We start from the raw sequence: 15,777 nt of genomic DNA on the forward strand, positions 1-15,777 counted from the left end.
TAGATATATACAAATATGTGACTTTTCACAAAAGTTGTGGATTTTTAAAAATTATGAACACCTGTTTTTGCTTAAGTGCAGTGTTCTATATATTCCTGACATAAAGATCCAGGAAATAGGGTAGTATCTGATGCGTATCTCAGATTTATCTACCTATATATATATATATAACTAGCCCTATGTATCATACAGTGTCTATAAGTAGGTAGAAATTTCTATGGCTAGCTATATATACAACTGCCTAGAGATCAGCTTATATGATGTGTGTATTTTTATTTGGCATCCTAATATGAATTCCTACACCGTCAACCCATCAACCTGCATGTATCATAAAGAATAGGACACATCTGTGCTTCTAAAAGTTTAATGCATAATTTGTGATTTGTTACTTTACAGGTTAACCTGGCCTATGTCCCAAGGCACATGGTGTATGGACCAAACCTGAGATCGGGAGATCTTCTGATCAGGCGCTAAACCCAGGAGACTGTTTGAAATTCCAAATCCTAAGAGTGATCGTAGCTCAAAGGGAAGCAGAACACAGCCAAAAAATGTCAACTCAGAAAGGCACCTCTGGTATCAGCTGCAGCAAATCGCTCGCTTTAGGGATGACGAGGCTGGGACCCCGTGAAGTGGACGGCGTACCTAGCACGGCTGAAGCTATACTTCCTTTCCTGAAACATCATCCCACTTCTTTCCATCAGCTTTTGTTTCCCATTACATGTGGCACCACTGTTTTCCTCTTCTCCCAGAGTACACTTGCCCAGGAAGTACTTGCACCTTTTTGGTCCAGACATTTTCAGAGATTGAGTCAGAGGTGGAAACAGGGGAAGCAGGCTCCCTGAGAAATCAGATCCCATTACGTCTAGAAAGGGAAGAGGGAATAATAATAACATTAAAACAACATGTAACAGCTCTACAACAATTATCACAACAGCCAGTCCATGTAGCACTATGTTTCCAACACTGTCCTTCCTACTTTAAATATTAATTTATGCAAATGATGTGTGTATATCATCTGATCCAGACAATGACCCAGTGAAGGAGCCACTGTTATTATCCCCTCCTTACAGAGGAGGAAACCGAGGCACATAGAAGTTAGGAAACTTCCCAGGATTATAAAACTAGCGAGTGGCAGAGCCAGGATCGTGAGCCCAGTAGTCCAGCTCTGGAGTCCAGCCTCTTGCCCACTAGCCCCCCGTGGCCCCTCACAGAGGCAGGAGCACAGACATGCTACAGTGGTATTGATGACATGGCAGAAGCAGAATTCATCCAGCCCTTGCCTTTGTCACCCACGTGCCCGATGACCGAGCAGGGCAATCCTGGCCCCTCTTCTCAGTTTACCCTGCCTGGATCTGCGGCTCCTGCCCAGAGCTTCCGTAACTGTTTGTTGGCCCCCTTTCTTGGTTCATTGTTCCGTGTTTGTTTTTTCTAACATTTCATGAGAAGATCTTAAACCTATACAAAAGTAGTCCAAATAATAAAAATAAATCCCCATTACCCAGCTCCTACCCACAAGTGTTGGTCCCTGGGCTTTAAAAAATACATCATTTGTTTCATTTTTTGCCCTTTTTAAAATTTTTACTTGTTTTGAGACAGAGAGACAGAATGTGAGTGGGGGATGGGCAGAGAGAGAGGGAGACACAGAATCCAAAGCGGGCTCCAGGCTCCGAGCTGTCAGCACAGAGCCTGATGCGGGGCTCGAACTCACAAACCGTGAGACCATGACCTGAGCCGAAGTCAAGACGCTCAACTGGCTGAGCCACCCAGGCGCCCCTCATTTTCTGCCCTTTAAAAATATGTTTTCATAGGCTGTATAACATGCTTATATATTAACACTGTCAGGCATTTTATGATTTATGGGTAATTAAACGCACATACGTTGGAGGACACGGTCATACGGCACTTAGAAAAGTGTGACTACCAGTGATTTATGGGCATAACTGACGTGTCAAAGCAGAAATGCAGTCGGAATATCTGGGTCCAGGCTCTGGCTCCACTGCTCACTAGTGCGATGACCTGCACAGGTCACCTCCCTTCTCTGAGCATCATCTTTCTCATCCATGAAATGGGGCTGGTAATTCTACCCACCTCTCAGGATTGTGTTCGGGGACGTGAAAGGCTTTACGACAGTAACAAGCCACATAGAGACGAGGAGCAAATCAGACTAACACAAGGTGGGTGTCTATGGCACCAACACTAAAAGCTGAAATCCAAGGCTGCAAAGGTCAATTTGAGGATCACACCAAGAGGCATGAAGTGGAGAACCATTGCCAACCGAAGTCACCTACGTGGGCTTTAAAACAGGGCCCCTTTGTCCTTCCCTGGATATATGAGGTGGCTGCCGTCCCAGCTGGGCCCAGGATCCTTTCGGGTCAGTCAGTGCCTTATGGGCTACAGAGGTCATGAGATGACTGAGGAAAGGAGGCTGGGCCCCATTTTATCTCCCCAGCCCCACTACTTTTTGTAGCCTAGTTAGATGTCTTCTTTGGCTGACATCTCCCCAAAACCTTCAGTAAGGAATTCTCTCCTCCAGTCCTAGTCCACTAGCTTGGCCGGCCCCAGTCACCTGGCCAGCCAAAGGGAATTCAGAGACAGCCCTTCTGTTCTCAACACTATAGATTCTATTGTTTTTTGGGGTTTTTTTAATGTTTATTTTTGAGAGAGGGAGACAGAGCGTGAGTCGGGAAGGGGCAGAGAGAGAGGGAGACACAGAATTCAAAGCAGGCTCCAGGCTTCTGAGCTGTCAGCACAGAGCCCGATGCGGGGCTCAAACTCACGAACTGAGATCATGACCTGAGCTGAAGTAGGACGCTTAATCAACTGAGCCACCCAGGCACCCTGGGACATATGTGTTTTTGATTACTTAAAGTATCCTAGGTGACCTTCATGAAAACCCTAGGAGGCAAGTGTAGATCTTCTAAATGAAGAAAGCAAGAGATTAGGTAACCCAGCCGAGGCCACATTGCTAATAATGGCAAAGAGACATCCAAATGTAGCACTGGGTGTTGTGGAGACTTTTTCTTTTAATTTTTTTTTTAATGTTTATTTTTGAGAGAGAGACAGAGCACGAGTAGAGGAGGGGCAGAGAGAGAGGGAGACACAGAATCCGAAGCGGGCTCTGGGCTTCTGAGCTGTCAGCACAGAGCCCAACGCGGGGCTCGAACCCACGAACTGCGAGATCATGACCTGAGCCGAAGTCGGATGCTTAACTGACTGAGTCACCCAGGAGCCCCTGGATTCTATTGCTTAAATCATATTTATAACATTTGCCAGCTACCCTCTGACACTGTGCCTTATTAGGCCAGTGACTGCTCTCACTCTGCCTCCAAGGACACAGAACAGGCAGGACTGGCTGCCTACAGAAAGTGGAGTCAAGATGGCACCCAGGATGGTTTCTACCACCAGTAGAGAAAATACCAGCATGCTACTCTCTCTTGATGGACACACTGCCACCCAGACCACACCCAGCCCTGCCCACTGCTGCCCAAACTGTCCCCAGCCTCCACTAATGTCCACCCCTGGAGCACAACAGTCCCAGCCAGGCCCACCACTCATGTGAGGGAGCTGACCTCTGTTCTGAGGGGCTCCCAGCCTCTCACGGAGGAGACAGAGCAAGACAAATGCAGTCCCTCTGAATAATCACGCGTCAGAGGAGCAAATAAACACAGACAGACCAGCTGCCACAGCACAGGGAAGCCGAGAGTAATTGAACTTGTACACATTTTAGAAGCCACTTGGAGAATATTTTTAAATTGGGATATTTCTGCCCCAGCATCCCCCTGGGGACTTTGCTCACGGACATGCCTGACGCCTGAGAATGGCAACTTTCCACGAAGACTTATGTGTTGGGGTTACAAGGCCACATACTCTGTACGTTTCCCCAGTGATCAAGCCTGGCAGAAACCAAAACCGGCTGTAAGACCCAGGGGGCGGCCCAGTTATACGGGCTCAGGGCTTTGGGCAGCCCATGCTTGCCATATTGGGGTAGGAGATTTCTCTCCAACCCCAAAGAAGGACAAATGAACACCCTCGAGCCCAAAGGCTGTAGCCTGGGCTATTCGATCGTGACCCCGTAATCACAGGTTGCTCTTCTTATCTGCACGTGTGTTTACTTGATGCCTATAGTATCTCAGCTCCTGAGAAACTACCAGGCTTAACACAAATGTGACAGATGGAAAAAACAGCCTTTAAGACAAAGGATTTAGAAGCTGCTTGTGGCATGTCCCGCAATTTTAAAATGTATCATTTAAAAGGACCGTTCTCTTTATTATCACCAGATGATGCTTAGTAATTGCGTTTGAGAAACAGTGCTCGACAGCACATTTCTTGAGCAACTACTGTGTCAGGGAGGGTTTACCAAAGTCGATAAGACACAGTCCAGCCTTCAAGGAGTCCACAGGCTAGTGGGATACGTAGGCAGTTGAAGCTGTCATTTTAATTCCAGAGAGAGAACAGATACTTAAAAAGAACTGGTGTAGGGGTGCCTGGGTGGCTCAGTCGGTTAAGCATCTGACTTCCGCTCAGGTCATGATCTCATGGTTTGTGGGTTCGAGCCCCACATCGGGCTCTGTGCTGACAGCTCAGAGCCTGGAGCCTGCTTCAGATTCTGTATCTATATCTCCCTCTCTCGCTCTGCCCCTCCCCCACTCACACTCTGTCTCTCTCTCTCTCTCTCTCTCTCTTAAAAGTAAATAAACATTAAACAATTAAAAGAGAAAAAAAAAAAGAACTGGTGTAATGTCTGTGAGCACCAGAACAGAGTGACCGCGTGTGTGTGGAGCGGGATTTGGGCATTAGAACAGGCTTTGCAGAGGAAGTCAGAGCTGATGAGAGCGAGGCTAGAGGAGGTAGCCGAGCCCAAGTTGAGAAGGAACCAATGCAGGGGTGGGGTCGAGGGGTGGTGCGAGTGCTGCTTCCCCAAACTCAAACAACACCGCGTGCTTGCCCTGCAAATGCAGCTTGGCCGTGCGTTTTCTGGGCTCGCTCAGTCTTCTGATCAGACTGCTATCTGAAGACCCTCCAACACAGAAATGCCGGAATTTCCACTCTGAGAGCCACAGTAGAATTTTCGGCAGAGGACAGACTTGTCTCAACCGGTAAATCTATCCCCGACAAACCACAGGGGGCGCCTCTCGGAAATCTGGATCTTCAAGGTTGCCAGGTGCCTTAATGTGAATTAGAAAAAGTTCTTCTTCAAAATACTTTATCCTGACAGAAGAGCATTGCAATATATTGCTTTCACTGGGACACTTCACTGCCACCTCCCAGAAAGTTATCATGATATACAAATCTAGAACGTCTAAAATGTAAACAGAAACCTCTTAGGTATGTCATCCTACGCAGTGTCCAACCTGCACAACCGTACACAGCAATAGTAATTCAGAGAAGGGCTGACCCATGTGCTTTGTTAAAAATGAGGCTGCTCAAGGGGCACCTGGGTGGCTCAGTCGGTTAAGCGTCTGACTTCACCTCGGCTCATGATCTTACAGTTTGTGAGTTCGAGCCCTACGTAGGGCTCTGTGCTGACAGCTCAGAGCCTGGAGCCTGCTTCAGATTCTGCGTCTCCCTCTCTCTCTGCCCCTCCCCTGCTCGCGCCCTGTCTCTCTCTCAAGAATAAATAAACATTAAAAAAATTAATTTAAAAAAATGAGGCTGCTGGAGACAGGCAGAGATCCAGTATAGTAATGGTGGGGGGGAGGGAGGAAGAGTCCTTGCTGGCTGGTCCATAAAAAACATAATGAGCACAGACACTGCCCTTTGCCTTCTCTGACATCACCAGGCACTGTGGGTAGGCCTGACGCTGGGGCCTGGGAGCAATGCTTCCCTCCAGGCTTTTACTCCTTGTCCACTCACCCCCAACCCAGGCTGTCCAGTATCTTTTGGAGACATACCTCCTCATTCCCTTAGTTTTTGCTCAAATGTCACCTTCTCAGGAGGCTGACTTGACCACCTTGTTTAAAATTGTAGGGGTGGCTGGGTGGCTCAGTCGGTTGAGCGTCCGACTTTGGCTGGGATCATGATCTCGCCGTCCGTGAGTTCGAGCCCTGCGTCGGGCTCTGTGCTGACAGCTCAGGGCCTGGAGCCTGCTTCGGATTGTGTCTCCCTCTCTCTCTGACCCTCCCCCGTTCATGCTCTGTCTCAAAAATAAATAAACGTTTAAAATAAAATAAAATAAAATAAAATAAAATAAAATAAAATAAAATAAAATTGTAAACCCCAGGGTGCAGGGGTGGCTCAGTCAGTTAAGCATCCGACTCTGGATTTTGGTTCAGGTCATGATCTTGCAGTTCGTGAGCTCAAGCTCCCATGGGGCTCCAAGCTGACAGTGTTTGAGATTCTCTTTCTCTCTCAAAATAAATACATAAATAAGCTTAAAAACATTGTAAACCCCAGCAACCCCCCCCCCCCAGACTGGATCTCCAGTCCTACAAACAATGCCTGGCACATACTTGGTACGTAAATTATCAGCTAAGTGAATTCAGTGTCCTCCTTTTGGTCACCACCCTGCCTGTTTCTGAGGCCTACTCTCTAAACTTTGTTGATCCTGGAAGCTCTTGTTCTTCTGACGCACCCAGTGTGATTCGCCCAAGACCTTGAGCACGACCCCGGGCCCCCCTCAGAATGCCCCCGGGCCCCCCTGGAGCAAGGTGCTGGGCCCTATTAAAATGTCTCTGGAAGGAGAGAGCATGTTAAATGAAAGTCCAATATCGGCACCCTTCGCTGGATATATTGATGACATTCCTTCCCACAATAATATGACTCAACTGTAGCTATGTACCAAGTAGGCATTAAAGTCCCCATTTCACAGATGAGGAACGTGAAGCTCACAGACAAGAAGAAGCATGTCCCAGTCCCACAGGTAGAAAGTGTTAGAGCCTGGATTCAAATCTAGAACTGCCGACGCCCCAAATCTGGAGTCGGCTGGCCGTCTTCTCAACAGTAGTGCTACCAACTGAATAGCTGATGTGGTTGGTTCACACCAGAAATTCATAGTCAACATTAACCAAGTGGGCCCCATTTTTTTCTCTCTCCATTACACACACTTCCAGGGATAGATCATTTTCATCGAGGCAGATGGTTTCCTATCTAGGGAATTGAAAGCAAGGAAACCAAAACAGAATCTGTCACTGTTTAACTTGAACTTGAGGAAAAGATGAGAGGGAATAAATCTCAGCCACTCAGATACTCCTTTGAGTAAGTTTGTTTCTCGCTCTTCGGCAAAGTGATGAAGCAGAGAGCTGTACTGTGGGTTGTACCCTGATTCCTCAATGCTTAGCCATTAGCTCAGTGTTTAAAAAAAGGAAAAAAAAAATTTGAGACAGATGGGTCCAGAGGAGAAGGCACTGGCTTTAGAGAAAGGGTGCCAAGCGGGCATTGTGGAGAAGCCATACCAAGGAAGGCACCAGGCGCCCAGGCCAAATTCCTTCCTTTACTGAATCACGACAGAGCACCTCCCACGTCCCAGGTTGAACCAGAGCACACGTGTACAAGAATACCCTTTGTTAAGAAACAAGTCCTACCCCAACGGAACTCTAGAATCAGGACCAACATAGTTGTCAGATCTACGGGGTTGAGATCAGACATCTGGAGAGTTATGAAAACGTTAAGGAAAACATTAATTTCATCTTTGCTGGGGGAAAAGAACTGTGTGCCGTTTACTCTCTGGTAAGTGGACAGCATGATCATACACAGGTGCAAACACCTCACAGTGAGAACCTGATGGTGACGCACCACCCCTCCCGAGTAAGGAATTGGTAGCGACTCTTAGCCTGCAGTCCCCAAGAGACTGCCTCAGCATCTCAGTGGATCTGGATTTCTTGTCTTCTTTCTCTACCCAGATACTGCCGATCCTTTCCCGAGTGCCACACTATGCTTGTCCCAGCACCACCTGGGGACAGGTCACTTCTTCGTGTTGTGACCTCATCGAAGCTTTCAGGAGAAGCTCAGCATCTCTACCTGGCTTGGTCTGAATGTACACGGAGTACTCACTGTTAATAAGGTTCAGATGCCTTCCAAAACATGTGACAAACCATCCCGCCCACAGCCCTTCATCATCTTCGTGTCTCTCCCTCAGCTGCCTGCCTTCTGCCCACCCCCCCCCCCCCCCGCCCGGTTCTGCGTGGCCCTACCTGTAATGTGACAATGGGGACAGGGCTTGCAAGCCCCTTGCAAAAAGAGTAATTGACAGGTTGGTCGGAGCAGAAAATGGGTCCTGTAACTAGAACACAAACCCCATGTGATCACCATTCCCCCCTTTGGCTGAGGCCACACGTCATCAGTGTCTGTCATCAGTTCATACACCAAATTTTATGACCCCAACAGGCTGTGCACTGAGTTCTGTGATACAAAGATCAACAGGACCCACCTCTGCTCTTGGGGGATCTCACAGTTTAGCTGGGGAGACACAGTAAACAGATGATGACAATCCAAAATGAGGAGGGCTCTCATAGAGCCCAGGGGAGAGGGCTTAGAAGGAACCATCTGAGCTGAGAATAAAGGAGAAGAGACATTGCAGCGGCCCTAATGACAGTCCAGCCTAAGACCTGACAACTGTGTGCTGTTCCAGCCAGGGGAGATTTGAGCTGCCCTCTCTCTGAGCGGCCCATGTTGTCAGCGTTCAGAAACAACACACACTCTAAGAGGGTTCCATTTCCAGATATTTCTGATATCCATCACTGTTTACATGGTGAAGTCAAGAATGCAGACATATAAATAAATGAGTTTCTCAGAGAAGGGGTGTCTCTGTGAGACGGAGAGCTGGCTGGGCCAGCAGCAAGACAACTTGGTCCCCAATGCACACTTGGAAAGCTGACAAAAATGACTTTGCGCCCCTAAGTGACTCTCAGACGGGAACTGGGAACAGCAGTGACCACGCATGGCCAGTCCCCACCCAAATCTGGTGTCACAAACTGACGCAGGTCTCAACTCCAGCATTCTTCTTAAGACAAAGGAGTTAAGTTGATGGGAGTAACTCTTCATTTCCTCTGCATTTCTGTAGATTACTGGGAAATTGGAATCCGTCTGGGAAACAGTAGCTCTGCCCCTGAGTTATGTTTTTCCTTTGAGAAAGCTAATCAACCTATATGAGATTAGTTTTCGTATTAGTGTGTTGGAAATTAATGCCCTTCCCACCTCCTTCATGGTATTTCATGAGGATGCCTGGACACGTGCATTAGGGAAAGTTCGCATGAAGGGTTTACAATGAGAATCTATGAAAATTCATGCTGATCAGCAGTTTATTTATTTATTTTTTTAGTTTATTTATTTTGAGAGAGAGCGAGCGAGCAAGCACGTGTGAGGGGGGGAGGGGCAGAGAGAGAGGGAAGGGAGAGAGAGAATCCCAAGCAGGCTCCACGTGGCCAGCACAGAGCCCGACTCAGGGTTTGAACTCACGAACCGTAAGATCATGATGTGAGCTGAAACCAAGAGTCAGGCCCTTAACTGACTGAGCCACTGGGCGTCCCCGAGCCGTTTATGATCACCCCCTGTCTATGGTGTTAAGTGATAGAAATAGAAGCAGTACTTTGAGTTCAGACCCCAGCCCTGCCGCCTACCTTCACACCTACCTGCGTGAACAGGCTGCTCATTATCTTTGACCCTCAGCTCATCTGTATGGTAGCAATAAAATGATTCACTTAGTGATTGTCCTCATTGTCTATTCATGTATTAATGCCGCAAACACTTCCTGGACACCTACAATGTGCTATGCGACAGAAGACAGAAGGCAGTATAGCCTAGCTGTGTGACTTGGGGCAACTCATTTAACTTCTACACACCTCAGTGTGCTCATCCATGAAATGGAGATAAGAATAGCACCCACTTCATGGGGTTGATACCAACACCAGATTTCTTAACATATGTAAAGTGCTTATAGGAGGGCCTGAAGCACACGGCTTTATAACACTAGCTATTTTTCTAGGTACTACTGCATTCCTGATTGGAATTTACATTCTAACAGGAGGGAAGGGCAGAAGTCACAAATAATTAAACTATTTAATATGAAAGGTGATAAGTGCTGCGTGGAAATAGAGCAGGAAAGGCAAGATTGAGTGTGCAGGGGGTGGCTTGCAGTCTTTAATGTGGTGATTAGGGTAAGTCTTATTGAGAAGGGGACCTCTGAGCAAAGAACTGAGGCAGATAAGAGAGTGAGTCAAGCCTGCATCTGGGGGGAAAGTATTATGCAAAGAGATCAGTTGGTACAAGAGCTCTAAGGCAAGTGTGCACCCGGCATGTTTGAGAAATAGAGTGCAGAGGAGGAAAAAACTTCCCAGTATCCTCTCGTATTCCATTTCTGGGCACTGCAAGTTAAATTGACAAAAGATAGCTTAACAGGAGAAGGGGTAAACAAATTTTACTTGATGTTAATATTTTAATTTTTTTTAATGTATACACAGAAAAGGAAGTAAAAACCCAAAGAAGTGGTTAGGGCTGGGAGCTCATATACCATTTTAACAAAGAACAATAAATTTGTAGAGAAGTACCGTACAAAGAAAAAGGATGTGGGCTTCCACGGGCAGTGAATTGTGGGTAAATAGTTATACAGAAGGAAACTAATGTAATACAAGGGTTATTTCAGTAAGGTTTCTTATGCAGATTCAAGCTGGCCCCATCTCCAATATGAGAGTTGTCTCCTCTTCCTGATATGGAGCGGGGTGGGTGGGGAAGAGCTTCACAAGGGGAGTTTATGACCCACTTTTAGGCAGACAGAAAGAGGACAGAGAGCTCATCCTACATCTGCTGTTTGCCAATTGTCTTTGGCTCAGAATAATCCACATGCCAGAAAGATATGCCGTATTTTGGGATGGCATATTCTGATCTCCTTCATAAGGAAGACAGTGTGACTAGAACCAAGTAGGGGAGGACAAGAAGGGTAGGAGATGAGGTCAGAAAGGTAACAAGACCAGACGGTGTCAGGATACCTCATAGGACTTGGGCTTTTGCACTGAGGAAAAGAGAGAGCCACCACAGGATTTTGAGCAGAGGAGTGACATGGTCTGATTTACACAGTCTTAAAAGATTTGGCTACCATGTGATATAACAGACTATAGAGGGTAAGAATGGAAGCAGAAAGAATGGTTAGGAAGCTGTTGCAATAATCCAGGCGAGAGATAACAAAGGTGCTAGCAGTGGAGTGGTGAGAAGTGGCCAGATTCCAGACATATTTTAAAGGTGGAACCAAGAGCATTTGTTGAAGGATTGGATGTAAAGGAAAGCAGATGACTCCGCAGAAAGATGTAGTTGCCATCAATTGAGATGAGGAAGACTGACGGTAGAGTAGGTTTGATCGGAAGGACACGGATTTGAGATGTTTATTAGATGCAGGTATGTCAAGTAGGTAGTTTGATATACAAGTTCAGGAGTGAGTGGGGTCACCAAGGAAGTGAGTACAAATGGAAAAGAAGACCAAGGACCAAGCCATGGCCACACCAATATTCAGGGGTCAGGAAGAAGAGTTCTCGAAAGAGAGTGCAAAAGAGGAAAATCCAGAGACTGTGATGTCCTGCAAGGCAGGTGGACGAAGTCAAGTGTAGCCTACAGGTCATTCTAAGGAAGATGAGTATGGAAAAGTAACCATGGGATTTAGGAATGTGGTTGATTAACATGCGATACTTGGTCAGGGGAGTGCTCGGTAAATATCAGCTCTCATTATTGCCCCCCATCAGTAGCCTCTATCAAGCACCCAGTTGTATCAGCATCTCTGCTCCCACCTGTCTGCCACTCGGTAAGAAGCTGGGTTTGCATGAGTAGAGCTAGATCCAGCAAGCACTGGAACCAAGGGAGAGGGTAATAGAATCCCTCTGGAAAAGTGGGGAAAACTGAGCCCAAAGAACCAGAAGGAGAAATCTGAGTAAGTCAAGCTGAGGGCTGGGGGAGAGAGGGTCAGATCAAGGATAAATTGGGTGTGAGCAAGGTGGCCCTGGGTAATCTCAATAAATTCCTGGTTTGGCCTCTGTGGCCTTTAAGGGCTGGTGAGTTCCTATGGGGCCGGGCAGTTTTATCTCTTAGCTTCTTTATTAAAGTATAATCAACATACAATGTTATACTAGTCTCAGGTGTACAATATGTTGATTCACCAATTCTATACATTACCCAGCGCTCACCACCATACCTGGAGTCACCATCTGTCACCGTACGTTATTACGATATATTGACTATATTCCCTGTGCTGTACTTTTCACCTCTGTAACTTCTTTATTTTATAACTGTAAGTTTGTACCTTCATCTTTTTACCCTTTTCGCCCATCCCCCCACCCGCCTCCCGTTCAGCAACCACCAGTTTGTTGTCTACAATGAAGAGTCTCTTTGTCTGTTTGCTTGTTCATCTGGTTTGTTTTTTAGATTCCACATGCAAGTTAAATCATATGGTATTTGTCTTTCTCTGTCTGACTGATTTCACCTAGCATAATAACGGGGTCAGGTGGTTCAAAGGGCCAGAGGCAGGCAGAAGGTATAGACATAGGCCTCTCTAGTCCTCCCTCTTAAGACAAAAAACAACACTAAATTTAGGGAGTCCAGTTATATAGTTCATTGTACATAACTTATATGCCATTGGCCAGGTCCTGTGCCTGAAAATAATAATCGCTGACCCCAAGGACAGCAGATCACGATGCTCTCCTTAGCCTTGTTCCTGATGCTGAGTATTTGGGTCTCACGGGACTGATAGCCTCAAGAGTACATGTCCATAGTCAGTCTGTGGGGCGGGATGTTGGAGTTGGAAGTTGCTCCCACCCCCCCGAATCCTGCTCACTCCCCCTCAAAATTCTCTCATCTCTTGGCTGTTACTGGCTTAGGATTTTCCAGAAGGCTTGGTCTCCTCCTTGTTAAAGCAAGGGTAACAAAGGATTGAATGATATTACGTTTGCATTTACAGCACTTAGTACAGAGCCTGGCACATAACGTGTCAGGAAACTGTTGCTTTTGCGGATGCTGGCAGCCCATTGTTAGGAGGCTGACACACTGGGAAAGAGGACCGCTTTGACCTTGCCTCCTGGGGTGAAGGAAGGCTTTTGAGAAGCCGGGAGGTCAGGGTGGGAACGCACAGGAAGCAATAGGCAAACAGGTGTGAGAAAACTGGGAGCTTCAAAAACACACTGTCCACAAGCCTACTCCAGCAGCAGCTGTTCTGATTGAAGCAGGGCTGTATCTACAAGTACCAGGATGTGGTCTCACACTCTGACCCTTGTCAGCATGTTAACCCGTTGAGTTGTACAGCAGGCCATCAGATGGTACATCTGTTCTGTGTCTCCAGACCATTTCCGGCCACTGCCTTCCGCCTCCCATAGCCTGCTGCGATCCTCCCTTATAACTTACACTTCAGCAAAACCCAGCCACTTGGGACTCTCCAAGAATGCCTTGTGGTTATTGCCTCAACACCTTTGCTGTGCTGTTCCCTTCCCTGCCACTGTGTCTGGCTGGCTCCCACTCATCCTTCAAAGCTCAACTTATGTGTCATCTGCCCCAAAAAGCTTCTCAATCATTCTTTCCAAGCTGAGCACAGAGCCCTCCTCTGTGTGACCACAACCCTGTGCTTACTGATTTGATAGCACTTAGCACTTTATTTATTTTTTTAAGTTTACTCATTTATTTTGGAGAGAGAAAGAGAGAAGGGGAGGGGCAGAGAGAGGGGGGGAGAGAAAATCCCAAGCAGGATCCGCACTGCCAGACCAGAGCCTGACGCAGGGCTCCATCTCACGAAACAAACTGCGAGACACATGGCCTGAGCCAAAATCAAGAGTCGGATGCTTGATAGACTGAGCCACCCAGGTGCCCCTAGAACTTAGCACATCTAATAACATGAACTGCTTAATGCTGTCTCCCACTAGGTTTTAAACTCTTCCAGCAAAATATCTCACCTGTCACTCTCCAGCCCCAGCACAGCAGCTACCACATAGGAGGTGCTCACGAAATGTGGCAATATACACATTTACAGCACAAAGACAAAACAAAAACCAAAAAAACCAAAAAACCAAAAAAACAAACAAAAAAAAACATTGTGCATTTGGGAATAAAGAATGGAGAAAAAATAGCCAAGAGATTTTCGTGCATGTTTGGAAATAATAAAGGTAAGAAAGACCATGTTTTCTCTTGTTATTTGGAAAGACTTCTCCAGAGAAGGTAGTTTTTAATAGCCATTTGGGAAGAGAACGAGAAGACAAAGAGCGTTTTCAGCCGTGGGGGAGTGCGGTGCAGTGGGGATGGTGGGAGAGGGGAGGAAGAAGAAAAGAAAGGAGTCAATAGGGTTTGAGGGGGAGAGAGAAGTCCAGCCCTTCTCGGGCAGCGTTGTCTTAGCAACTTCTTTGTCTATTACCCTCCCGTGGATCACATGGGAAAGCAAGGAAGTAGCCCATGACATAATGGCCGGGAAGCCAGCTAGACCTTCATTTGAGTGTTGCCTCTTGTCTGTTGTACGATTCTGGGCAAGTTGCTTGACTTTGCCGGACCTCAGCTTCCTCATCCACAAAACTGGGACACAAACACCCACTGCACGGAGAAGTACCGGTATGATACAGGTGAAATGCAATCCTATTTGCAAGTGCTTAGGACAGAATCTTTTCTTAGTGGTCAGACTTTGCTGCGACAACAAAGAAGCCCCAAAATCTCAGCGGTTTACAAGCACAGACACTTCTTTCCTGAGGACTGGACTCCACTGGTTTCCCGCTTGGCTTCTCATTCAGTGGCTCATGATGGAGGAACAGCCGCTCTCTAAGGCAAGCTCTGCTCCCCGTGGAGAGCAGGCTCCGAGGGGGACAGAGCTGAGCCATGCCAGCACACTTAAACCTTCAGCTCTGACATGTCTGCCCATGCTCCACCTGCCAGAGTAAATCCCATGGCCCAGCCCAAGGCCGCTGGGTGGGATGTCACCTGCAGAGAAGCATGGCAAACATAGGAGAGCACAGATAATTGCCAACAAGTGAAGCGCTCTACCACATGTGGCCTTCTGCTGGCCACTGCCCTTGAGTAGACTCACGGTACCCGGGAGATGCAAGGGGTCTTAGAGAAGGATGGGAATGTAATGTCCAAGGAGTCCAAAGGAAAGGCATGGCTATGCCCAAATCTATTTCCACTCCCACCCCACCCCTATGCCATCCCTTTTCCTACACACCTGCTCCATCGTTTCAACTTCCCAGCTCAGGTAACGAATAAAAAAAGGGTGGATTATTTAAAGGGGATCATGATAATATGTCACCTGTTAAGATCTCTCATTTCTTTTTTAACTTTATTTATTTATTTTGACAGAGAGAGAGAGAGAGAGAGAGCACAAGTAGGAGAAGAGCAGTGGGGGGTGGGGGGGTCGGGAGAGAATCCCAAGCAGGCTCCACACTGTCAGTGTGGAACCCAACGTGGGGCTCAAACTCATGAACTGCGAGATCATGACCTGAGCTGAAGTCAGATGTTTAACTAACTGAACCACCCAGGCATCCCATGCTCCCTCATTTCTTAGTTTTCTTCTCGTCACTCACTTTTTTACCAGGCAAGCTGGCCTCCTTGGTAGTCTTTGAATCCACTAAGCATGTTGCCACCTCAGGGCCTTTGCATTGCTAGCCCATTTTCCTAGAATGTTCTTCCTAAGTGTCTGCCTGACTCACTCTCTTACTTCTTCAGGTCTCTGCTCAAATGTCATCTTCTTGGAGAGGCCTTCTGTGTTAGTCTACTTGGGCTCCCACAACAAAATAGCAGACACTCTCTGGAGTTTCTTCTTATAAAGGCCCTAATCCCATTCGAACAGGTCCTGCCCTCATGGCGCATTTACCTCCCAAAGACCCCATCTCCAAATAC

At 47.1% G+C, this 15,777-nt stretch overlaps 1 long non-coding RNA gene across 2 annotated transcripts in view; it reads right to left on the minus strand.

Annotated features, from left to right (window-relative positions):
• Positions 1-636: 636 nt before the first annotated feature.
• Positions 637-15,777, minus strand: part of LOC122240836 — a 43,474-nt gene continuing 28,333 nt past the window's right edge. For both annotated transcript variants that reach the window (XR_006220535.1, XR_006220536.1), the window contains one exon: positions 637-862. This is a non-coding gene — a long non-coding RNA (uncharacterized LOC122240836). The remainder of the gene's footprint in view (positions 863-15,777) is intronic.

The sequence above is a fragment of the Panthera tigris genome, chromosome C1 (genome assembly GCF_018350195.1).
Source record: "Panthera tigris isolate Pti1 chromosome C1, P.tigris_Pti1_mat1.1, whole genome shotgun sequence".
Taxonomy (NCBI): Eukaryota; Metazoa; Chordata; class Mammalia; order Carnivora; family Felidae; genus Panthera; species Panthera tigris.